At 35.9% G+C, this 26,207-nt stretch overlaps 1 long non-coding RNA gene across 1 annotated transcript; it reads left to right on the top strand.

Annotated features, from left to right (window-relative positions):
* Positions 1 to 3,390: 3,390 nt before the first annotated feature.
* LOC136784061 (uncharacterized) lies at positions 3,391 to 8,561 on the top strand. The gene is made up of 3 exons (XR_010824364.1): positions 3,391 to 3,482; positions 3,563 to 3,710; positions 7,682 to 8,561. It is a non-coding gene; the product is annotated as an uncharacterized lncRNA (long non-coding RNA).
* Positions 8,562 to 26,207: the final 17,646 nt, after the last annotated feature.

Raw genomic sequence — 26,207 nt, 5'->3', positions numbered from 1 at the left:
GATTTCTTCTTTTTTTAATGCCTATAATATTTCGAAACAGACGCTGTAGTTACACGTATTTTGGCAGGTTCTGAAGTTTCGCAGCAGGTATATGGATAAGTATTTGGAGCAACTGTGTGTGTGTGTTATAATTATACCTGGGTTTACAAGTATACATATATATGAATATATATATTGAAGGTGCCGAAGGAAAGATGTTTGTATATGGCATTACTGATTAGCCGTGAAGGTATATTTTGTATGAGTTTTCATTAGGTAAAACTTTAAACGCGTTTTTCTGGAAGTGACACATTTTATCTTGGCGTAGATGATTTCGAAAAATTGGTTAAAGATACCGACTTAAAATTTCGATACATTATCAGCACAGTCACGGCTATCGTTAGAACCTTAATCGTATTAAAATTTTGATTCTAACATATAATATTGTAGTGATTAATGCAAAAAAATGCTTTTTTTCTTCGCTTGTGCAAAAATTATAGCCATTTTGTTATTTTACAATGAGATTTAATAATTGAGGTTCTGACGATAGCGACACTATCACAAATTAAGAAAATTAATCAATTTTTAGTTTCAGATATTTGGGAGGAATGGAATCACCTGTGCCAGAGGAACAAGTTTTTATTGCTATTGGTTGAAGAGAATGTAAATAAATAAATTGCTAAATATTAATTTATTATTATAACAATTGTTTCTTATTCTCCTAATCTTTACCTTTTCAGGAAAAAAAAATTGGTTTATTATACGCAACAGTTTTTGAATAAAATATTATTGAAAATGATCGTTTTTCTTTTTAGAGATGCTCACATTAGACTATCTCCTTAAACTCAATCATTTAATATTGATTATGGAGAAAAACGTTATTCCTTCAATGTAAGTTAAACGTTAATTCTTTTTGAAAAATCAACGTCTAAAGCACGTTAGAAATATTACCTTATTTAAATCGTTTATTGATGGTTATAGAAGAAAACATTGCCCTAATAACGTCTTTTAAACATTTTCTTTTTTCAGAATGTATTAACATTTAAAAAACATTATGAAAATTACCTAAATTCAACCGTTTAATATTGGTTATTCGAAAAAAACGTTAAATAATAAGGTTTTTTTTATGTTTATTAGACGTTAGTAGAATAATCGGTGTTCTGGCATCATAAAATCAACGTTGAATTTTTTAATGGCAACGATGCTTCAACCACTGCAACAAATTTTAAATGTTTCTTTGACGTTACCTGGTTTATTGGAAACATAATCAGTTAAAGTTATAAAATAAATCAATTTAGTATATTAGCTAGTGCACAATCAGTTGTCAAGATATTGAGAGACGAAGTTATGAATGCAGCATGGCAAGTCTCCTAAGGATCGATAATAAAGAGGAGGAGGGAGGGGGGCCACAGTTTCATCCTATATAGGTATATAATAGAATGATGGAAGAAGATATTGGCGAGGATAATATACAGGGTGAAACAAAATGATTGTATTGATTTTAGTAGATTATTTTTCAACAGGCAGCTTGATATATACTATTAAATTTTATTGTAATATTTTTCTACAAATGTTCTTAGCTCATTGCGATACGACTACATATAAGCATGATTTTACAGTCCAACATAACGACCTATGTTCAAAAGCAGAAATTATATTTTAAACTAAATGCTTTTGTTTATCACTTACCTTTTAAGTCTCATAGTCTTCATTTCATGAATAGGATTGGGAATGGATTCAGGAGGGCTAATTAACAACACCATGTTTATTCCGCGAATCCAAATGCTATCTCTTGCCCAGGCATAAAAAATCTCCGGAATGAGGGAAAAGCCCAAGCAAGGTCTTTCATTATTTATTTTAAAAGGGTTAACAAGTACATTCTACAATCTCCCTTCCATCCCAGTCGTCAGCCACCATGTCTGCACTCAACTCGCAGCCAAAATCGTCAAACCGATCCACGACTTGCCACCTTCACCCAGACCAGCAACTGGACTTCACTTTCACCCTATCAGCTCCCTGATAGCGATTTCGTGACATCCATACTCCCAACTCCCTGGAAGACTACCGAATACCGATTTAACGTTTGACTGCTCTGCTTACTCACTCCCCTCCTCGACTCCAGTGCTCTCTCTCTCTCTCTCTCTCTCTCTCTCTCTCCTCAGAGGACGCACGTCACCTTCTTTTGACGACTGGGATGGATACATCATATTTCCCTAGTCTACATGATCATACATATACTGATGATTACAGTTTCTCACCAACAGCTTTAATTTTTTGTAATATGATTTTAATAGTATTTAAGAGGTAAAATAGGGGTATTTACAATATTTATATGCCACCGTGCTGGAAGATATTCGTAATACCATTTTAGGAGTAACATTCCTTTTATACTTAGCAGTGAAATGGTAATGTTTGATTTTCTAACGTGAATTATTGGTAGTCTTCGTAAAATAAAAAATTGTTAAATATCGTTATTTTTCCTAAGTTACAAGCATAAGGACAATAATTGCTTTATCTTTAAAATAAAATTGATTGCTCTTATTCGTGGTACAAAATTCACTAACTATACCATATTACTTATAAAAAGATATGAATAAAATAGCTAACAATACATTTTTCTCATATCTCCTTTTATTATTCAGATAAAGTAAATTATGTACATTCTATTTTAAAATAAATAAAGAAAAATAAGTATATTATTTACAAAAAAATATATTTGAAAGAACTTTCAAGCTTTAGTCATTTTAGGTGACTGAATTTAGGAACAGCTGTTATTTATTTTATGGCTATTACAAAAATTATGTTGACCCATCTCATAAACAATAAGACCTAGTTTTCTATGTTTTTATCATGCATTTTATATTATTATACATAGTGAACCATTAATAACATTGACCACCGGTAATTATATAGTGTAATTATATAACCTAATCTAAGTAAATGAATTGTAAGAAGATTAATATTATACAATCTTTATATTATCCAGCCCTTAATTAAATATCAAAATTTAAAAATATGATGAATTCAGACATTTTATTGGCTAGGCGATTCGAAATCTATTAGAGGGTGAATTAAATAAACTAATTTTTACCATCTAGGAAGAGAGGTTGTCGCAGGAGTTATCAGTGACTAGCAAGTCCATATGCATTACGTTGTAAGAATTTCAGCGCGGCAGCTAACTTGTTAATTTTTGAAAATTTTTCGCCTTATAGAACCATTTTCTTAAACTGCGAGTTTCCGGTTAAAATGAAATATTCCACATTTAAGTAGTTATTATACCGTTAAAGAAACATAATGATTGATAATGCATACTATAACAAAATATTTGGTCACGCCGAGCTGATAACGTATACTGTTCGTTATAATGCATATAATACTATAGAGCTGGATAATACAGGAATATTTGCCAGATGGCTGTCGAACATAGAGAGGCAACAAAAAATTAATATAATCCATCTTTGGTTTTAACACGAAAATTTTGGCCGATTTTCGAATCTAAAAAAGTATGTTAGAGTGAAGCTAAAATACCGGTTTAATGAATATTGTCATATACAATTATTTTGAAATTTATTGTTTATTATAGATCAAATTAGAGTTCAAGATGAATGGAACGAGAAAGATAATCTTTTTCATATTGGTGGCAATAATTGCTGTATTGTGCAATGAAAGTTTTGTCCTGTCTCAGACTACCGAAAATTACACCGAATTGGAAAAATTCATCAAAAATTTATGTAAAGTACTTTGTTTGTCTCTGCTAATTCGTACCTAGATCTTATATAATTATTTTTGTTAGAAATGCATACAAATGTTTAGCGCTCTAAACAGTTTTGATTAAATGTTTTTTTACAAAATGTTCTTTTCAAGTTTATGACAGACAATCGTTATTTAACACATGGATACTTAAAGACTAAGGAAAATAATGTAAACTTGATGAATAATGATGTTAATGAAGTATATAAAAATGATTTAAATTTCAGAATGCATATTTACACAAAAGAGACAGTATATGTCAATCTCAAAAGTATACACTAGTACAGTTCAATATCTCTCTCTGTACATATAGTATTACGCGTATCAAAAAAATTCTAATACACATGCTATATTAGTATGTTTTTAATTCTATCAACTAGATATAGTGATTTCAATTTTCAGTGGAATATTATGTTATAACACAAGAATGTTACCTCTTTTTTTAGGAAAATCATTAATAAGACGTAGTTATGCAAAATAATACCAGTTATTATATTTTAAGATAATCCCGATATTCGCACACAATAATATAGTTCTAAAAATATGAACGGTGCAAAGATATGTACCACATAAATTTTAAACATAGATTTCCTTACATAATTATAAATAATAAAGTCTTATAACATTTTTTTCTATCACCTCCCGCGTAAAAAAAATCGATCTTAGAAAGATCTTAATATTGACTTGAACTATAATCTTAAGATCTTAGAAAGATCTTAATTTTGACTTGAAATATAATCGTAAGATCTTAGTAAGATCTTACATTCGTCTTTCAGGCATTCTTGCTTTGGGTCACGAACAAGACGAATATGTAAGATATTTCTATGATCTTTCTAATACTTGAAAATGGTATTCTTGATTTGCATATATAGGACAGCCCGCGTAAAAAATTTGGACTTGCAAAGCGCTTGGATTCGGCTGGAAAGATCCTCGAAAGATCTTGGAAAGGTCTTTCCAGTGTATTGGAAAGCAGCTTGCTCTGTCCCGCTAGCAAGACTAGTTCCGAGCTCTTGGCAAGCGCTTTCCAAGACGATTCGAAATTTGAGAAAGTAAGAAGAATAGGTTACAATTAATTTGTTTATTTATTTATTTTCATATATTTGTTATTATGATTATCGATTAATACAGATATTAATTAATTTTACTGCATGAAATTTTTTTTCCGCGGTGGGACTCGAACCTGGAACCGATGCCAATCTCACGTACAGCTGTCCGACGTTTGCACCATTCAGCTAAACTTGGATTTCTATATCGATTGCTATTTTAGCGTATATAGAAACAATAGACAAATATGTCGTATTCCGATGTCAGCGACAAAATTACTTGTGGACGACTTTTAAGGCCTGAAATTAGTAACAAGACATTATAGGGACGTCTTTAGGATCTGAATGCTGTGCGGGATATTTTACGAAGCTAAAGCTAGCGTTCGATGCGAGCAATTCGATAAAGCTCAACATATCCTGAAGTAAGCAAGCAGTGAAAATAAAAAAATATGCATCTTCTTCCTTATTTCACAAGGAACAGATCCATATAGGTTAAAAAGAGGACCCGGCAAGGGAAACAGCTGAAAAAAAATTGTAGATGCTTAGAATGCGCGACTTTTTTGCAGATTTCTCTATGTTTTAGCTAAGTTTAACCCCGCTGATACCCACAGAAAATTCGTCAGTTAATTAAACAAGTATGCATCTTTCTTATTTCATAAGAAAGATCCATATAGGTTAAACAGTGGAGCCAGCAAAGGAAATAGGTGAAAAAAATGATTGAAAGTAATAAAGTGCGACTTATTCATACAGTTTTCTATTATTCGCTTAAATTTTATCTCACTGCTGCCAATAGGAAGTTTGTTAGCCAATTAAAAAAATATGCATCATCTTCCTCTTTTCATAACGAAGAGATCCATATAGGTTAAGAAGTGTTGTAACCGGTGAGGGAAATAGCTGAAAAAATTATAGAATCTAAAAATGTGCGACGTACTCACAAATATTTTACGTTTATTATAATCCGAATTCACTAATTTTCTTCGGCTATTTCCCTTGCCGGCTTCACTGCTTAACCTATATGAATATCTCTCTTATGAAATAAGAAAGAAGATGCATACTTGTTTAATTAACTGACGAATTTTCTGTGGGTAGCAGCGGGATTAAACTTAGCTAAAACATAGAGAAATCTGCAAAAAGGTCGCACATTCTAAGCATCTACAATTTTTTTTCAGCTGTTTCCCTTGCCGGGTCCACTTTTTAACCTATATGGATCTGTTCCTTGTGAAATAAGGAAGAAGATGCATATTTTTTTATTTTCATTGCTTGCTTACTTCAGGCTATGTTGAGCTTTATCGAATTGCTCGCATCGAACGCTAGCTTTAGCTTCGTAAAATATCCCGCACAGCATTCAGATCCTAAAGACGTCCCTATAATGTCTTGTTACTAATTTCAGGCCTTAAAAGTCGTCCACAAGTAATCTTGTCGCTGACATCAGAATACGACATATTTTTCTATTGTTTCTATATACGCTAAAATAGCAATCGATATAGAAATCCCAGTTTAGCTGAATAGTGCAAACGTCGGACAGCTGTACGTGAGATTGGCATCGGTTCCAGGTTCGAGTCCCACCGCGGAAAAAAAATTTCATGCAGTAAAATTAATTAATATCTGTATTAATCGATAATCATAATAACAAATATATGAAAATAAATAAATAAACAAATTAATTATAACCTATTCTTCTTACTTTCTCAAATTTCGAATCGTCTTGGAAAGCGCTTGCCAAGAGCTCGGAACTTGTCTTGCTGGCGGGACAGAGCAAGCTACTTTCCAATACACTGGAAAGACCTTTCCAAGATCTTTCGAGGATCTTTCCAGCCGAATCCAAGCGCTTTGCAAGTCCAAATTTTTTTACGCGGGCTGTCCTATATATACAAATCAAGAATACCATTTTCAAGTATTAGAAAGATCATAGAAATATCTTACATATTCGTCTTGTTTGTGACCCAAAGCAAGAATGCCTGAAAGACGAATGTAAGATCTTACTAAGATCTTACGATTATATTTCAAGCCAAAATTAAGATCTTTCTAAGATCGATTTTTTTTACGCGGGCTCTCATCCTTTTTGAAATATTTTTTTTTTTAATCAACAAAAAGTGTTCGAGTAACTGCACAGTGGGCAGCGGAGGTCTTGAGCTCGACGCTGAGAAGTGAATTGGGACAGTGGAGAAGTGGAGCACTGTTTTACTACTTTCATTAGTTTCAATAGGCTTCCCCTTCTTTATGCGGCCCGTTATTGCTTCGTTTAAAAAAAAATTATTTAACAGTAGATTGCCTGAAGAAGTAAAGCCATTTTGACTGCTTTTTAATTTCAGTTAGAAAAAAAGTGTTTATAATAATATAATTTCTTAGAATATTAAGACTTTTTGTACATAAGCTTGTATAAAGTCTTAAAATCCTAAGAAATTCTATTATTACATACATATTTTTCTCTAACAGAAATTAAAAAGCAGTCAAAATGACTTCTTCAGGCAATCTAGTGTTAAACAAAAAGAATTTAAAAAAAAATAATTATCAGACTTTTTCATTTATAGTTAACTCAGAAATCGATGGTGAAAATTTCATCGTTACGCAGCTTCAAACCACGTATCCGGAATTTAATAATAAATCTCTGTTATATATCGTTAATTGGAATTTTTTTGTAATTCTATTAAACAAATTTTTTCGATTCCATCCTACAACGTTTAATGATGTTGACACATCTTCTAAAATTGTTGCTTAGTATATATTTACATAATTCTGTCCATTTGGTTTTAAGTTTCCTAGAAATACAGCTGTTCCAACATAATTAACGAAATATTAGATCGTGATTAATTATCAAAACAAAATATTAAATAAAACAGATTAATTCGTTAATAAGAATGCTTTCGATACTATCAAGTAACAAATAATTATAGAAATTTTTATTCTAGATTTTCACAATGCCTCTTCGCTACCCCAAAAAGGCTGGAACAGAGCACACGTGGATCACATTTTTCTGCGATTCGGCTAAAAAATCGATAGTTGACACTGCTTATGGATCATGAAATCATCATCCTTGAAAAAGACCATTAATTTTACATTAAGGAGAGTGCAAATTCTTATCCGTATAAAATACTTATGAAAATTGCATGAATCGTAAATTCTATCTTCCATAATTCCTTAATAATTTCGATAAATTTATTAAAATTTCTACAAGATGTCTGGCTAACTCATGCAAAATTGGTAAATTTTCACCGAACTAATGTATATAAAAATTAATTTTTTTCTACACATTGAAACTTCGTGCTTGTTAACGAATTACCCATGCTATGCTTAATCAATAGGAAATTCACCAGATATACTGTAAAATTTTATTGTTTAAATTTACATCTCTAAAGGGGGATCGTTTAAAGACCGATTATTATAGATCTGTTTTTTGCCTATATATACTTTTATACTTAAAATGATATAATATGTTTCTTATGCAACAGAGTTCTTCAGTCAAGTGTAAGTTAAGTTACCATTTTTTGTATGTTTCTCTATACTATTTCAAAAAGGGGAGCAGATAAGCAGACGAATAGTCTAAAAAATAGCATCCCAGTTTGCACTTGACTGAAAAACTGTACAGTATAAGTAACATGTATTATACCATTTTAATAGAATATTGCAGATAACAGAAACAGACCTTATAGGCATAATTCTTCTTTGCCATGTAATAGAAAACTATATATGTACTTGAGCACAATATTGCATTATAGACTGTAAATAACCCATTCTCCTATTCATGTAAATTTACATCTAATTTCAAATTAATAAACATTGTACATAGAAGTATTTGTTCAATTAATATTGTTACAAAACAAACATAATAAATTATTTTGCAGTTTACTAATTTTATTTAATAGATATGCAAGTTTACAGTTAATATTCAAATTCAATAATTTTTTAGATTAAAGTATTAATTTATAATGTATCATTTAAAAATTAAATATAAACATTACGGAAGCACTTGGCAATAAAATAAAAGAGAAAAGTAATTTGTCTTTAAAAGAACCCACATAAAACAGACTTCACCTGTAAAAAAAAGACGGCAAGTACATAAATCGTCCAGCGTAAATAATATAATGTAATATTATTTAGAATTAAAAAAATTAGAGTGAAATACAAATGTTAGGCACGTATATATTTTTATCGTGGCCAAAGTTGAAATTTTGAAAAAAATAGTAGTACAACAAAGTTAGTTGCCAAGCCAGTTATATGCAATAACATTAAATAGCCACATTTTGAAATTACGAAAAGCAATGCTTAGGTCCGTAACATTAAACAGAACTTAAGCTTAGCGCTGTCTTCGCTAATATCAAGTTGTCTCCATGTAATCGTCAATACTTGCTTTAGTTTGATCTTCGTCTGAAGTAAAAGCTAACTAAAATTGTAGCTTAACTCTGTTCAAAGGTTCAGACCTTATATTGTAAGATAGCGACTTAGGTTTGAATATTGTAGGCTCGGCAAGCAACTTTGTTGTGCTACTATATTTGTTTTTCGAAATTTTAACTTTTGTCACGGTAAAAATATATACTTATCTAACATTTGGATTTCATTCATTTTTTTTAATTCGAATATTTTATTTTACTATATTATTTACGCTAGAGAATGTATGTACTTGCCGCCCTTTTTTGCAGGTAAAGCTTGTTTTTCGTGTGGTCTCGTAACATTTTGCAAGAATATAGGAATTAAAACTAAATAATTGTTTTATCTAATTCAAGCTAATGAAACATTGTCCAATGTCCACATTATTACACAATGTAAAGCTTCAATTCAAGATATTAATTTAATAATATATTAAATAAAATGCATAATAATACAATGATGAATTCTTATCATAATTACACTTTTGGAGGCTTCTCTCTATACATGTGTACTTAGGCGTATTAGTATAAAATATAACACTAAGAACTCATAAATATATCTTTATTCAAATATGTCTATGTTCTCAGCTCGAAGGCCTAAACAAGAACGAACTAGTACTAACTACCGAAGTCACCGCATTGAGATAGTGGCGTTTCAACAGTAGCACCACCTGACACTCTCATAATATTTATCGGCTATTTGAATTATATTTCTAAGATTTTATGCCCAAAATCACCTGCAAGTTTTTCTTAAAATATGCTTATAAATGAGAAAATTTAATACATTTTGAAAAGAAATTAAACTACAATGCTCTAAATGCATATAATAATGACGTGAATTTAACGGGAATCCGTATATCGACATTACAGGGATAAAACTATTTCGCATGCAGCGTTGTCATTTGTTGACGGATTGTAAAGTTATTACAGGTTTTTGGAAATGCCAGAAGCTTATCTACTAAGTTACGTTAAGAAAATTAACAAAAAGTGAAAAAAAAATTTGTTTAAATAAATATATTAACATTCTTGAGAAACAACAATTAAATCGCAAAATCCCCCAACGTACTTTAGTAGATAATGTTTTTGCGTTTCCTAAAAGTCCACAAAAATGCAAATCCGTCAACAAATGACGACGCTGCATTCGAAATAGTTTTCGCCCTGTAATGTGGGTATACGCGCGTATTCCCGTTAATAATTTTTGTATATATCTTAAAGGGAGAATGGGCCTTAAGGTTCTAATGTTTATAATATTTATGAAATTTTAGTCCCTTTTTGACATTTTTGGAGAGTCTGCTCTTACACATGAAATTTGTATTCTACCAGATTTTATGTAGGAATTAGGGCATTTCATTAGTTTTAAATTTGCTACACTTAAATAGAGAATTTAATAACTGCAAGCTGGATAAGAAATGAAAGAAATACAGTACATATAATGCCCATAGAGATTTGGTCTAATATCTAATAGATTCTTGTTAGGTATTAAATATATTTAACATGTTTTCTGTAGTCCATGCATTAAACTTATTACATATTATTCATCAAGATTTTTTAATATCAACTCAAAGATGTTTTTATAGTTAACTCATATACCGTACATAATGCAAAAGATATTTTTATTATCTTTTAGCCAACTTGAAGATTAAATTTTTTAAGACTGCATACAGTATGTGATCTTGGCAATTATCCTGTTAATTTGAAAACCATCAAATTCTATTTTGGTAATAGAAAAACTGCTATTTCTACAGTATACATTTCTTAATTTTAAATATTTTACTGACTATACTACTTAATTTCCTCAGCTTATTCGATTGATGACATTGTTATTTTTATTAATTGTTCCAAATTAAGCCTAGAGTTAACTGTGCTTATTATCAGACCACAGTTCTTTTACAAAAGTCTTATTTTCATGAAAATACAGACTCTTCTATTTTTATGATAAAGTCAGGAATGCTAGATTATTATTTATTAATAAAATATTCATACTAATTTTCTGAACAATCATATCCCAAATTAGGAACATTTTCGTAGAGAGAATAATAATTTCTTTTTACTCTGATTAGAGTAGCGTAGACAAATATTTGGTCTATTATATTATCATTGAATATTAAATAATGATTAGCAAATATTCATATATTTTTCTCTAATCGTAGTAATAAAAATCTTTTATTGTGTTCTGCAAAATTGTTCAAATATAGGATATAACATTTTGGACATTTGGTATCCATATCCATTTTAGAGAAAAGAAAAAATAAACATGCATTGTGTTAAAGATTTCAATGCATCAAAGTATAGCATACATAATTTTCAAATACCTTAACAATTTTTTTCAATTAATATAATTCTGATACTGTTTGACAAACATTAATTTTGAACATAAACTTCTCACTAGCAAAGTTGTAAACATGAATCTCAGTGTATGCAGTCAGTTCTACCCTCCGCAATGTTGTAAATATATATCTCAGCGAATCCTGTCAGTTTTATCCTCCGCAATGAAATACGGTCTGTTTTATTTTAATTTAATCTGAAAAAGGAACTCCACAAAGTACCACAAAGTTTACTGCATTCTGTATTGTAAAATAAAATATTATACTTATCTAATTGTTGATTCCTTTTATCATAAGTAATTGGATTTACCTGTAGATTTACTAAATATGCACTAAGCCACACTATCCTTTTTTTTTTACTATTTTAAGTGAAGGGGAAATGCTTTATGCATACCTCCCCCGGGATCGCCCTACCAAGGGCAGTGTCCTGAAAAGGACAGTTACCCGGATTAGGTTATGTGGGACTCCCCCGCATGGTGGTGTAACACGGTGGCTTATACCCACTAAAACCCCTGCACTGGGCTTAGATTGGAAGGTTAGGGCTGAATCCCTGAAGGCATGGGTCGCCCTAACCTTCCGCCCATCATTACCCTTCAAGTTAGGTTGGTTGCCCAACCTAACCTTTCCCTCGCGTTGACATTGTAGGTACAATGCCATGTCCCTCGATGGTTAGGTCTACACATTGGCCTTGACCATTGCTAACTTTCGTTCATCCTCTTCTTCTTGACGTATTCACCTTGTCACTCCTCACAAGTGTCCTCCTGCTTCTTCAAGGTTGCTGGAATCTACATTGAGCCCGCTAATTTCTAATCCCCGCACCATGTCGTCCTTCTTCATGATAGTGACCCTGCAAAATGTCCGTAACTCCGCCCACTTTTCCTTCGCTATCAGGTAATCCACCAGCGTTTCCGGGCTCGGCGATTCATCTTCCGGCCACAGAGACAGTCGTTCCTCCTTCCACATTACGCACTCAAATAGATGGTGCTCAGCGTTATCCTCACCACTGTCCGATCCCAGGCACGCAACCGACTTACTCCTCCCAATCTTTTGTCTATGGGACATAAACGACCCGTGGTTCCTCAGCATCTGGATGACGTAATAGTCGATTGGACAATCTCGTTGCATCTCCGTCCATTTCGCAACATCCGTAATAATCCTGGCAGTCCATCCACCCTTCAAGCAGGACGTCCATCTTCTCTGCCACATGGTGATGGTGTCCTTCCTACAGAGGTTCTTCACTCGCTCCCTCTCCGCATGAACCAGTGACGCCTCCCCTCGTAGAGTCTTCATCTTTTCCCACGCCAACATCCTTTCGTTCGCCAGTAGGTCAATGGGAATATCTTTCGCGGTGACCTGTATGGCTTTTGTAGAGACGGAACAACATGCCCCCGTCGCCATAAGAAGGATAGGCCTTGTACCCGCAACTATAGTTTCTTGGCCGCCGTAGCTCTTCTGAGGACAATGCCCCACGCAGGAACCCCGTACACAGCTATACACTGTATACTACCGTCACGTACAGCCTTCTCAAAAATTACATCGGTCCTCTCACTCTGTGCGGCACCGAATGTAGCCCCCGCGACAATGTTACGGACCGTTCCGTCGTCACCCGCAAATGTTCCTTAAAAGTCAGCTTCCTATCGATCCACACCCCTAGATACTTGATATATTCCACTGCCACTATAGTTACTCCGCCGATACGTATGTTAGGGGAGGCTCTCGCAAGTACGGCGTCCTTGTATCCGGTCTTTACCATCATTTCACACTTCGTTGAGGAGATAGTCAGACCAAGATCTCCCAGTTTATTGCTAACAGTGGCTATCATCTCTTCCATCAGTATCGCGACGCTATCTAGACATCTCCCGCGAGCAACCAAGGCCACGTCGTCCGCGAAGGCCGTCAGACTACACTTCTCTGGAACCTCTATCTTCGTCACCGCGTCGAAGACAATATTCCATAGTGTTAGGCCCAAGACCGATCCCTGAGGTACCCCTCGGTAACACTTATAAACAGAGTCGCCCTCCGAGCCGTTACACACTATCGAGCGATTCGCCAGGCAGATACCTATCACGATCACCATATAACGCGGCATATCCTCAATTGCGGCCAGCACGTTGGTTATTGCCTTGTGTCGAACCGTATTGAAGGCATTTGCAATGTCTATCGTCACCATCATCACGTAGTCGCATACGCTCCTCCCCTGTCTGAAGGACACCATCACCGACTCTATGGCATCAATCGTCGATTTCCCCAACCTAAAACCGAATTGATTGGAGCTGGGAACCCCACGGTGGGAACATATCCCCTCCAAACGTTCCTCGATCACCATCTCCACAATTTTACTTTCCGTCGATACCAGGCAGATAGGCCTAACTTTATTCGGGTCCGCCTTGGGAATCAGGACCAGTCTCTGGGTTTTCTACTCTCTCGAATAATCCCCCGAACGCAGGATGTCCGTTATTGCCGCAGCCATCGGTCCCGATGTCACTTCAGCCACAGCCTTAGTCAAGGTTCCTTCGATGCCGTCCTCTCCGGGAGCTGAATTCGATTTTATGGCCTTAATGGCCCGTAGGACCTCCTCCCTTGTCACCTGTGGAATGTCTTCCATGTTGTCCTCGTCCCTGTTCGTCGCTACAAAATCAGTCCCATCGTCCCAAGGAAACAGCTCTGCAATCAGCTCATCATTTTCTGCTGCAGACCGCACAACGGGTCTAGCGGACGGACCCCGAAAAAATCGATGGAAAGGTGGGCCCCAAGAGTCATTGTTCAGGGTGTCCACGTAACTCCTCCAGCTCTCGCCCCTGGACTTATGCACTTCCTTCTTAAAGGTTGTTCTAGCAGCTTTCCACGCAGCAATCACCTGTTCCTTGCCCGATAGCTTAGTGCGAAGCACTCGTCGTCTGAGCGCTGACAGTTCCCGGTATAGCGTATGTAATCGCGGGTTCCGCCACCATTTTACCGGTCGCTTGCTGTATACCGGTTTCCGCTTCATCGGCGCATCCGAAGCCACAACTAACGCCCTACTAACGTCTGATATCGCCGTTCTCGTCCCGCTCAGCAACCATTGACAGGCCAAGGAGGCCATTCCAGGGTTCAATGTCGCTTTAGCCCATCTGGAGGTACATTTAAATTGAATTGACCCTGAAGGGGTGGCCGTAGTCATCCGGACATCAAAACTGATTATATAATGATCCGATAAGTTGTCTTCCTCCGTAGTCATCCATCCTTCTAGCACTAATCCCAGTGAGGCGATAGTCAAGTCAACCGTTGAACTCCTGTTCCTCGTCGACTCGAATGTAAGTACTCCTTTTTCAGTGTACAGACGTAGCCCATGTGACGCCATGAATTCCACCACCTTAATACCCCTGGCATTAGTAAGGCGGTCCCAAAGATGGTGTCTCGCGTTGAAATCACCCGCTATTACTACACGCCCGGTCTCGGCAATGACATCACCGATGTCCGTCAGCACCCAGACAACCTCGCCCACTCGCAAGGAGGGAGGTAGACAGACACAAATAGTATTCCACGCCACATTCCTGAAACAAAGTATTCCCGCACCTGGGTTTCTCTCCAAGGCTCACCCGTAAGATTGGCCATCGCCGTCTTACGACCAGGACTGCCAATTCAAGCTCCCCCTTTACGAAGGTTATACAAGTCCGTCATCAGAAGAATGTGCACGTCGTCGTTTACCGCTCTTTCTATATGAATACAGCTTGGACCGTCCGCCCGTGGCCAAGGTCTAGCTGCCTAACCCTTATCCCTTCCTCGCTACAGCGTTTTTGCTGACCGTTCGCTCCCCTTGTCTCACCCCGGCTGTCATCGAGCAGTTTTTTGAGAAGGGAAAGTGCGCACCATCCAGCCCTCTATCTTCACTGCTCACAACACACCGCGGGTGTATTCCCTTCACTGGGCAGCCCTATGTCCACCTTTTCCACACCTCATGCATAGCTCGCTTCTGTCCTTTGATGACCTGCATGCTACTCTCATGTGACCCGTTTGGTGGCACTTCGTGCATCGCATCGGAGTGTTTACCGGCCGTACCTTTCCCATTAACTATCCTATTCTTACTTTACCCGCAAGTAGGAGAGCCTCCGCTGCCTTATCCGGGAGTACTACACGCACCCTCTTTAAATTCCCGAATATTGTCCTCCTGGAAACCACCCGCGCTAAGCTGTCCCCATGTGGCAGGCTCGCAACCTCCTCTATTGCCCATAGAATCTCTTCTTCCGCCGTCCAAGTCTCGATATCCAAAACGTCCACCGCCGTCGTTGGAATAAGATGGGAGGCCTTGCCAGTTCCATTCAAAACCCGGTCTATTGTAGTCCGAAGCTCGTCGACCTTGGAGTTCTCCGTGTCAGCACCGACCTCGATAAGCAGTTCGCCCGCCCTTGTCTTCTTTATCGACGATATGCTTACCCCCATTGTTGTGGGATTCACCTTGGTCCTTATAGCAGCGAGTATGTCGTCCATCTTCGCGTCGCCGCTAGCCACCACTTTAACCGCCTTTGTCCTTGGAGGTCTCTTCCTTCTCGTCTTCGCCGAAGAGAAGCCCGGTACTAAGGCTCCCGAGGTACCCGTTCTATTCGAACCCTCTCTGGCTCTCGCCTGGCTCGCAGTTTGAAAATTGGACGGCTGGCATTGTGGTTTTAGTGCCGCCACTACCGTCGTCCAGGAGGCAGTTCCTGTGGATGTCGGATCCTTCTTATCCAGTGGGAGTGTGTTCTCCACTTCCATTGCCGTTGTTCGGCCAAATTCTCTAAGTAGGGGGGTAGTGGGGGCCTCTCCAATCCGCTCTGCACTTACCAGTGCCCGCTTCTTCCTTTTCTCCTCTCTGAGAACCGTCCGATCTGGGGAGGTGATCATGCCCGCCTTCTCAATGGCATCAACCCTCGCAATGAGGGCACCCATTTCCTACTTATGACTGGTGTACATCAGCTCCATGCATGTCATCAGATTTTCCATCCTCAGCAGAAGGAGTTCGTTCACCTTGAGATAGTCGTTTTAAGCCTCCGATAATCGATCCGCTGCTTGACGCATGTCATCTTCCCGCTTCTTTATGAGGTGTTGTTCCCCAGGATTTTCCTCCATTATTGTACACAATAACGCCGATTTCGCCTGTACATCCTGAAGATTCTTTTTCATATCCTCCAATTGCCTTTCATTAACTATCTCGGTCCGCTTCGCCATTTGCAGCTCTTCCGTGATGCTCCTAGTAGGTAGCGCCGGTTCCGTTGCATTTTTATTGGCGTAACCCTGCCGTGCCTCATCTGTCCTGGATAATTTGGGAGGTGCTGACGCAATGGTAGCATTCTCCTTCTCTTCTCCTTCCCCATCGATCGTAATGACATCTTCATCCGTTTGAGCCCTGGTTTGGCCCCTGGTCCTGCGTCCTTCAGATTCCGGAGGTTGGGCTGCCGCCTTCAAAGTCTGCATCATCTTGACCACTGACTTGACCTTCTTATACATGGATTTGGTGGTCTCCTTATTCTTCCTCGCAGTAGCTTTGTTGATCACGGAAGCCTGCAGTGTCACTTCCGGAGCCAGAGCAGTAGCAAATTCCCTCAGCGCGGCCCGCTCATCCGTATAAGTGCCACAGTAGCTTGCTGACGGTAGGAGGGAGGCCTGCGTGACCACCCCCTCAGCTACCGGTACTAGGGTATCCCTCCCCTGCACCGTAAACGGTTTATCCGAACCAGAACTGTCCATGTTGGTTGGTTTGGTGTGGTCTTGGCACCCGGAGCCCACGACCGGCCCCCCACCGACCATACCGGTTGGTGAAGGGTGGGAAGCCGACCCAAGGTGAGCCCCCCCCCCCCCCACCACGACAAGGCGCCACACCAGTGGGGGGGGGTATGCCACTATCCTAATCACAAACTAATAGACCAAGCAATAGAGAATATTTCTTGACATAAAACCTACCTGGTAACCGGCTATGCCATCAGGTGCAGGACAGTCCATAGATTATTCCCACCATGTTTCCTACTGAAAAATGTCATTTGTTAATTTTTTATTAACAATTATTAACAAAAAATCGCGTTTTTTTTAGTTTTTTCATTATAAAATGTTAACTATTGAAGGAATGTAAAAAGTGTAAAGAGATGAATTTTAGAGAATAGTATTATGAAGAGAATGGTGGTTCAAACAATCCGATCGGTTAATTAGAACCGGAGAAAAATCGGAAAAACCTAAAAAAAATTTCTTTTTTTTTTAAATTCATAACTCCGCCATTTTTTAATATTAAGAGCTCAAACTTTGCACAGAGACAGCTGTTGGTAAGTACTTTACGTGTGCAAAATCTGGTTTCTGTCGGATATTTAGTTTTTGCAGAATCCTCGATTTAATTTCTTTTTGCAATATTTTCGCGGAGGGCTGCTTGCGTTTGAGACCGTCCGATTAAAATTTTTAAAATAGATTTGAAAACTAGACAATAACAGCAACAAAACGTCTTTCCTATTTTTTTAATAAAATTCGTTTAAGTGAATGAAATTCTATTGCGAACATGAGCAGAAACGGCCGAGTGCGCGAGGCGCAGCGCGCGCGTATTACTATATATACGTTTCCCCTCAACTCCGCACCGTTCCCCCCACCCGACCGCTCTCGCGCACTCGGCCGTTTCTGCTCATGTTCGCAATAGAATTTCATTCACTTAAACGCATTTTATTAAAAAAATAGAATAAACGTTTTGTTGCTGTTATTGTCTAGTTTTCAAATCTATTTTTAACATTTTAATCGGACGGTCTCAAACGCAAGCAGCCCTCCGCGAAAATATTGCAAAAAAAAATTAAATCGAGGATTCTGCAAAAACTAAGTATCCGACAGAAACCAGCTTTTGCACACGTAAAGTACTTACCAACAGCTGTCTCTGTGCAAAGTTTGAGCTCTTAATATTAAAAAATGGCGGAGTTATGAATTTAAAAAAAAAAGAAATTTTTTTTAGGTTTCTCCGATTTTTCTCCGGTTCTAATTAACCGATCGGATTGTTTGAACCACCATTCTCTTCATAATACTATTCTCTAAAATTCATCTCTTTACACTTTTTACATTCCTTCAATAGTTAACATTTTGTAATGAAAAAAACTAAAAAAAACGCGATTTTTTGTTAATAATTGTTAATAAAAAATTAACAAATGACATTTTTGAGTAGGAAACATGGTGGGAATAATCTATGGACTGTCCTGCACCTGATGGCATAGCCGGTTACCAGGTAGGTTTTATGTCAAATAATTCATCATTTCAAGCTCTATTGCTTGGCCTATAAACTAACCTCACTACATTAGGTATGTACACATCAGGTTTTATCAAGATTTCAGACAATACTAGATATATACCATAGCCCCGGGCAGCCTCCCCCCTCATATTAACATTGTAATGTGGTAGAAACCCGTTACAGAAACATGCTTATTTTTTAGTTCTCTCGTCTCTCCCCCTTGGCGCCTCCCCTACCCTTGAGTATGTATGTGAGTGAGTGAGTGAGAAAGGATGAACTTTCCGTGCGATGGTAATGTAGTTACAAGCTTAAGGGATATTGTAATTGCCATCCGCGGGAGGAGGGTAAATGTTTTTAGGAAATAGCATGATTGAGGATTGAGCGAATGTTAGTAGGTTGTAGTTTATTTAGAGTTAAATATATTATATCCAATGCTAAAATTATAAGTATCCTAGAATAAGGATCCTCTGCTCCAACAAGAGCTTGAAAACTGTTATCCCTCATCCTTCTCTAACCCATGCCAAATCCACATAATCGTGAATTCGAAGACCTGCATTGGTATACATACTGAGTGTATCTCTATCTTTTTATTATTAATATGAAAGCAGAGGATAGAGATATTCTCAGTGCTCACTAGTGCAGGTAGTCGAATTCGCGATAAGTCTTTCTCCTTCGCACCCATTGTACCGTCCGCGTATGTTTACGCGTCGCCCTATCCTTCCCCTTACCGCGCTTCGCGCCGCGAGCGCCTAGCAGCGAGTACCGTCCCCTCTCCTTACCGCGCTGACGCCTCGTGCGCCTAGCTGCGTTCTCCCCTGCCCGCGCCACTACCGGCCCACCGTTGCCGACCCCGCACCGCATCGCCCCGCCGCAGGATCCTGAAGCGCTAACGTCGTCTGCTACTGAGGACGACCACGCAGGATCTTCGCGCAGGAGGTAGACAGCCAGCTATCATGTAAATTGTAAAGCATAGGAGTAATTAGCCGGAACGGCGAGAACTATGGATCGCGGATCCATACCTAATCATTGATTGGTCCCTGGATCCCGATCGTAACTATGCATACTTGGAACCCCCGGAATGAGGGGAATGACACTGAGAACAAGGGAATAAGTGTCAAATTGGACTACACCTTGTTCGACTTCCAGAGCAATCGTACGTATTTTGTACAGAGAATTGGGTCGTCGCTGCTGCGATTGAAACACGTCGGCTTTCAATGCAGCAGCCCCTACCTTGGTTTTCGTCGAGTTTTGTGAAGTATTCTGGACGGACGTTGTGGGATCGCCGGACATCGCAGTCGGAGCCATGGAAAAGTTTTCTTTGCCCTGTTCCTTTCCTTTTTCTGCTCTCCCTTCGCCGCCTTTTCGCCCGTTGCCTGCCCATTGCTTTCCCCCCTGTGTTCCCCCCTTTTCTTTTTAGTGAATTAGTAAAATCAGTGCACCGTATAATAAGTGTGCCCGGACATCACGGGAGGCCTCTTCCCTCGGGATAATTTAGTTTAGTTTTTTGTGATTCATTCTTGAATAAATAAGTGTTCTCGGATCTCTTAGTGTCTGTTATTTCATTTTTAACCTGTATCGTATTCCCCGGTTACAACGGCTGCTTTCCTATTGAAGTTACTAGCAACACAGTGTAGCACTGTGTAACACATTCTAACACAAGTTATGTTCCTATTAATTTTTCTTCCAACACCCTGAAACACAGCTAGTCAAACTCTAAGAAATTCAGAGTTAAATGCCACTAATATCAACATAATAAAAGAAAAATACTGTAATTATGTATAGTCGGTACAGTCTTCAGGTGGCAGTTGTGTTTAAATAGTTTAAGTTTAAGCAGTTTGAAATATGGAGATAATGGAGGCAATGGAGTCCACGGAGTTTTCAAATAAAATAAGTAAGATATTATTATCAATATGCTTTAATTATATTTTAATATAAATGCATTTCTAACTAAACTAAATAATATGAAAATCATTTAATTAAAATTAATATACAGGGTGTTTCTCTAACGGCGGCATATATATAGGAGATTCGTGTTAGTTGACTATAGCGCTCAGGATGATGGTATCTGAGAGCGGTGATTGGTCAATATCATCTAGTGCCAACATGAAATGGTCCGTTACCAATAGATGAATACGAGAAATGAGACCTATCCGCCATTTTGGAGTGGAGAAGTGTTTACAATACATGCTAGTTGTAGCAGAAAGAGGTGTGAAATGGAAAAATGCCAAATAGTGAGGTTACTAAAGTAAAAATGGAAAATAATGAATGGAAAGTAATAACATTCGAACTTTCCATTCATTATTTTCCATTTTTACTTTAGTAACCTCACTATTTGACATTTTTCCATTTCACACCTCTTTCTGCTGCAACTAGCATGTAAACACTTCTCCACTTCAAAATGGCGGATGGGTCTCATTTTTCGTATTCATCTATTGGTAACGTACTATTTCATGTTGGCACTACATGATATTGACCAATCACCGCTCTCAGATACCATCTCCTGAGCGCTATAGTCAACTAACACGAATCTCCTATATTCCGCCGATAGAGAAACACCCTCTGTATATGCCTAATTAAAGTTGGCATTTATTATAATTGTTATAAGGTGCTTTTCTTTAAATAAATACTCAAAATTATTATAATTATTGTTTTACAGCTGCTCAATGGACTCATAATGCAATATTATCTATGCTAGCATCATATATGATGCAGATAAAGATTCCTTAGAACATCCTAAAAAGAAAACTCATTTATGGGATCAGATTGTTTTAGATATGGATGATTTAGGTTTTCAAGTAAGAGTCACATCTTCATTTTGACTATGTTGAGTTTTCTGTAGTTTACAATGTCAACTGTAAAATAATTAATAAGACAGAATAAAATCTCTTTCTCTTCCCTTATATATACATATACAACATACTTTTTTCATTAAAGAATAAGATCAAAATCAAATATATACTAAAAATGCAGAAAGACCATAAAGCGTAGCTAAAAAAACAAATTTTTTGTATCCGTACAGTAATCCACAGTTTGTCAATTATAATACAGATAACCTGTTTTCAGTTTAGCAGAGATCAAGTTAGATGGAAATTTAATGCCTTACACAAATCATATAAGGAATGTGTCGATAACAATAGCAAAAGTGGGCGGCAGCTAAAAATTTTTAAGTATTACGAAGAGTTTGATGACATTTTCGGATATAAAGAAAAATTGTCCCAGCTAGTTTTCAACTTCTTCTTCATTTTCTGCAAAGGCAAATGTAGAAAATACAAAGAAGCCTACAAATATTTCCTGCTCAATTGGTAATTATACCATCTTAGAAAGTACTGAAGAGATAAAAAAGAAAAATCAGGACAAGGAAGATCACATAATTGAAAAAAATATAACAAACAATTCAGTCGTGAACCAAAGGTAATGTGTATGATTTTAAAATGAATTACTTTAAAATATAATTATTATTTATTAATATATTATCTTTGAATACCTTCATGTAAAGTGAGGAATTACAGAAAGAAAAAAAGCAAGAAAAATTTAAAAAAATAGATTTGGCACACAATTGGGAGCAATATTTAGATTTACTAGAAGTAAAACAAACAGATTTAAGGCATAGACATAATGAACTTTTACAAAAGAAAGATCAAGAAATGAAGTTAAAAGAAGATTATGTATATATCGCTTAAAAAGAAAACTCTGAAATAAAGCAAAAAATGTTAAAAACGAAATTAGATGAAAAAATGGATAGGCATCGGGATATTATTGATATTGAAAATAAAAAATATCATTTAATCAAGAGACACGGTAGTGTCTCGACGGCAAACATTAAAAGTAGGTATAGCCGCATCTATACCGCTGTCGAGGCACTACTGTATCTTATACAGCAAGTTTGGCCGTCTCAGTTTTTAAATCGATTTTTCTCCATGAATGATACATTGTCATGATTCAAGTAAAGCTTTTCTTAAAATAGTTTTGAACAAGCTTTCATTTGAGCCCATGAACATCAAAATAAGTTCACGCAATCCAGAGATATCATACTCAGTTAGCTATATATATTGAAAATTAAGATTCTTCTCCTTCGTCATCTTCTTCTCCAGCCAGAATGTATGTCTCGGGCTGAAGTTGGCCGCTAAGAGGAAAATGACGTCATTTTTTCTCAGCGTTGCCAACTGGTTAAACTCAACGACAAAACCAGTGTTATAATCTATCATATAAAATAAAATGTAATCGATATAATTAATCCGGCGACTACTGTTAACTGTCAATTGTAGTGTGAGGTTAATCATTGCTATGTTAGTGAATATGTTAAATTTTCAAAATGATAAATGAATTCGAATAATAATGACATAAGGTGTCGACAATTATTAGATAAGTATAACATTATATTTTACAATATTGGATGTTAATATACTTTGTGAAATTTCTTTTTCAGATAAATTGAGATAGAACATTTCTATTTTCATTGCTGAGGATAGTAGAGCTGACTGGATGAAATAAGATTAATATTTACATCTTTTCAACACTGAGCCAAGGAGAAGTATACTTTCAACATTTATGTGTACCGGTGATTATCTGGTGCATATTAATTAAATTAAATTTTTAAGATATTTGATAAACACATGCTAAACATCCAGGTATGGAAATCATTAACAAAATTCATGTTTAAATTTTTCTTTTCTTTAAACTCATATGGATTTCAACTGTCCGATAGGTTATATCATGTATATGAGCAATTTTCCAGGAGATAATAAAGTTTCTGTTTACTACGATTAGATAAAAATGAATTTTACAATATAATATGTCATATATTGTTTGGTATTTGTGAGAAATTGCTTTTTCAGATTAAATTGAGACAGAAAATTTCCATTGACAATTTCATTGCTGATGATATAGAGCTGACCGGATGAAGTAAGATTAATATTTAAATATTTTCAACACTGTGCCAAGGAGAAGTATACTTTCAACATTTATGTGCATCGGTGATTATTAGGAGCATATTAATTAAAAGAAATTGTTAAGATATTTGATAAACATATGCTAAAATTTTAGGTATGGAAGTCATTAACAAAATTCATGTTTAACTTTTTCTTTTCTTTAAACTCATATGGATTTCAACTGCCCGATAGGTTATATAACATATAAGAATAATTTTCCATGAGACAATAACAGTTTCTGCTTATTATATATACAAACAATTTTCCAGGAGACAATAAAACTTTCTTATTACTACGATTAAAGAAAAGTAGATGAATATTTTCTAATCGTTATTTAATATTCAATTATAATATAAAAAAATATTAAAACCAAATATTTATCTACGCTCCCCTAATCAGAATAGAAAGAAATTATTATTATCTCCAAAAAAATTATTCAAATCTAATTTTTTATAAAAATATAACATTAAATTTTATAATATAATATGCAATATATTTTTTGGTACTTAGTGAGATTTTATTTCAGATTGAATTACAATAACGTGTTTATTGTGTCATTGTGCAGACTTCAGCTGCAATATTTAATAGAAGAAGTCAGAAATGATACCAGTTTACCATAGAAAGAGCCATAATGAAAAGTTAATGTTGAGAGTTAAACCTAAGGAAAAGGTGGAGAAATTAAAAAATTTGGAAGCCAATTTTTAATAGTGAAAAGCTTGCAGGTGATTCTTGGCATAATAAACTCTTTGAAATATATATAAGTCAATTAAATAATAAATATAATGATAAGATCATCTAGAAATGAGACTATGTAAAAAGTCATCATTTTAATATGTTACATGCAATAGAATATACAGTGAATAATTTTGCGAAACTGAAAGCAGTATATCCACAAAAGAGAGGCTTCCATTGCATTAATTTGTATATTTTCTAGTTTATATTAATGAAAAGAAAATACAAATGGCACTATATAGTTTGCTTGAAAAAGAACCATGATTCATAGTGGATATTGGGAGTAACAGTTAAGAAAAAGGTAAAAAAGGGATCAATTTCTAAGCAAATTCTTGAAAGTGAAGGGCTTGTAGGTGATTTTAGGCATAAAATTTTAGAAATATAAATCAAATAGTTAATGAATATTATAATAAAATCATATAGATGTGTAAAGATGATAATAATTCATGATTTCAATCATTTACATGTGATGGGGCATACAATGAATAAATTTAGGAAACTGAAAGATGTACATCTAAGAAGAGATGAGGCTTCCATTTCATTAATTGGTGTATTTCCAAGGTTATATTAATGAATATAAAATATAAATGGCACTAATATACTGGAGAAAGTGCCATAATTCAAAGTTGATGTTGAAAGTAACAGTTAATAAAATGATGGATAAATATAAATTAATTTATAAGAAAATCCTTGAGACTGAAGTGCTTGGCAGGTGATTTTGGGTATACAATTTTGGAATTAGAAATCACATAGTTGATGAAAATAATAACAATCTCATGTAGATCTGTAAATATGACAAGAATTCATGATTGCAATATTTTACATGTGATGAGGCATACAGTGAGTAAAATTAGGAAACTGAAAGCTGTATATTTAATAAAGATGAGAGGCATTCATCGTATGAATTGGTGTATTTCCTAATTTATATTAATAAAAGGAAAATATAAATGGCACTAGTGTGCTGGAGAAAATGCGATAATTCAAAGTTGATGTGTAGGGAAACAGGTAAGAAAATGATGGATAAATATGAGTTAATTTATAAGAAAATCCTTGAGAGTGAAGTGCTTGCAAGAGATTTTGGGCATACAACTTTGGAATTAGAAATCACATAGTTGATGAAAATTATAATAAAATCGTGTAGATGTGTAAATATGAAAGGAATTCATGATTTCAATATTTCACATGTAATAGAGCATATAGTGTGTAACTTCAGGAAACTGAAAGCAGTATACCTAAAAAACATAGGCTTCCATTGCATTAACTGGTATATCCCAGATAGCAAAATCCTGTCGTAATGTTGTCATATTGTCCTCAGAATGCAGTATTCCGTGAAGACAAAAATAGACACAAATGAGGACTCATTTGTTCCTCAGATTGCGCTCACGTCATGAGGTATCATTAAATGATAGAAAATGTTGAATTCTCATGTAGGATAATTCTTCAATTTTTAACGCCGGCGTTACAACATTTTCGCTCTGCATTTAATCTAATTTACTTTCATTTTTGATGCCCAAATGATTTGATCGTACTTTTGCTGATGAAAAATCCTTTTCCCTGGTGGATCTTGAACGCTGGTCGATGGAATAATGAGACTGATACCTTGTCCATTACACTGCGTGACGTTAGTTAGCAGTAAAGTTCCATTTGTCTATATATATCGACTGGCTGTAATTTTATCGGTCACATTAATTAAAAAAAATGTACGTGCTGTAGCGCTGATAGCGATATATAAGCTTGCTTCTTGAATACTCGTTATTTGAAAATATTAAATGTATTACCACAATTACATTCAATGTACTCATAATTCACTCATGGTGTGTCGATAGCAATCTTCATATTATTATCATTACATGATCTCATTTTTTTCTTACAATATGACGTGA

This window comes from Prorops nasuta, unplaced genomic scaffold (genome assembly GCF_024137725.1).
Source record: "Prorops nasuta isolate Cenicafe-Biocafe unplaced genomic scaffold, Cenicafe_Pnas_1.2 PNAS00045, whole genome shotgun sequence".
Classification (NCBI taxonomy): Eukaryota; Metazoa; Arthropoda; class Insecta; order Hymenoptera; family Bethylidae; genus Prorops; species Prorops nasuta.
This window is presented reverse-complemented; position numbering and strand designations above follow the sequence as displayed.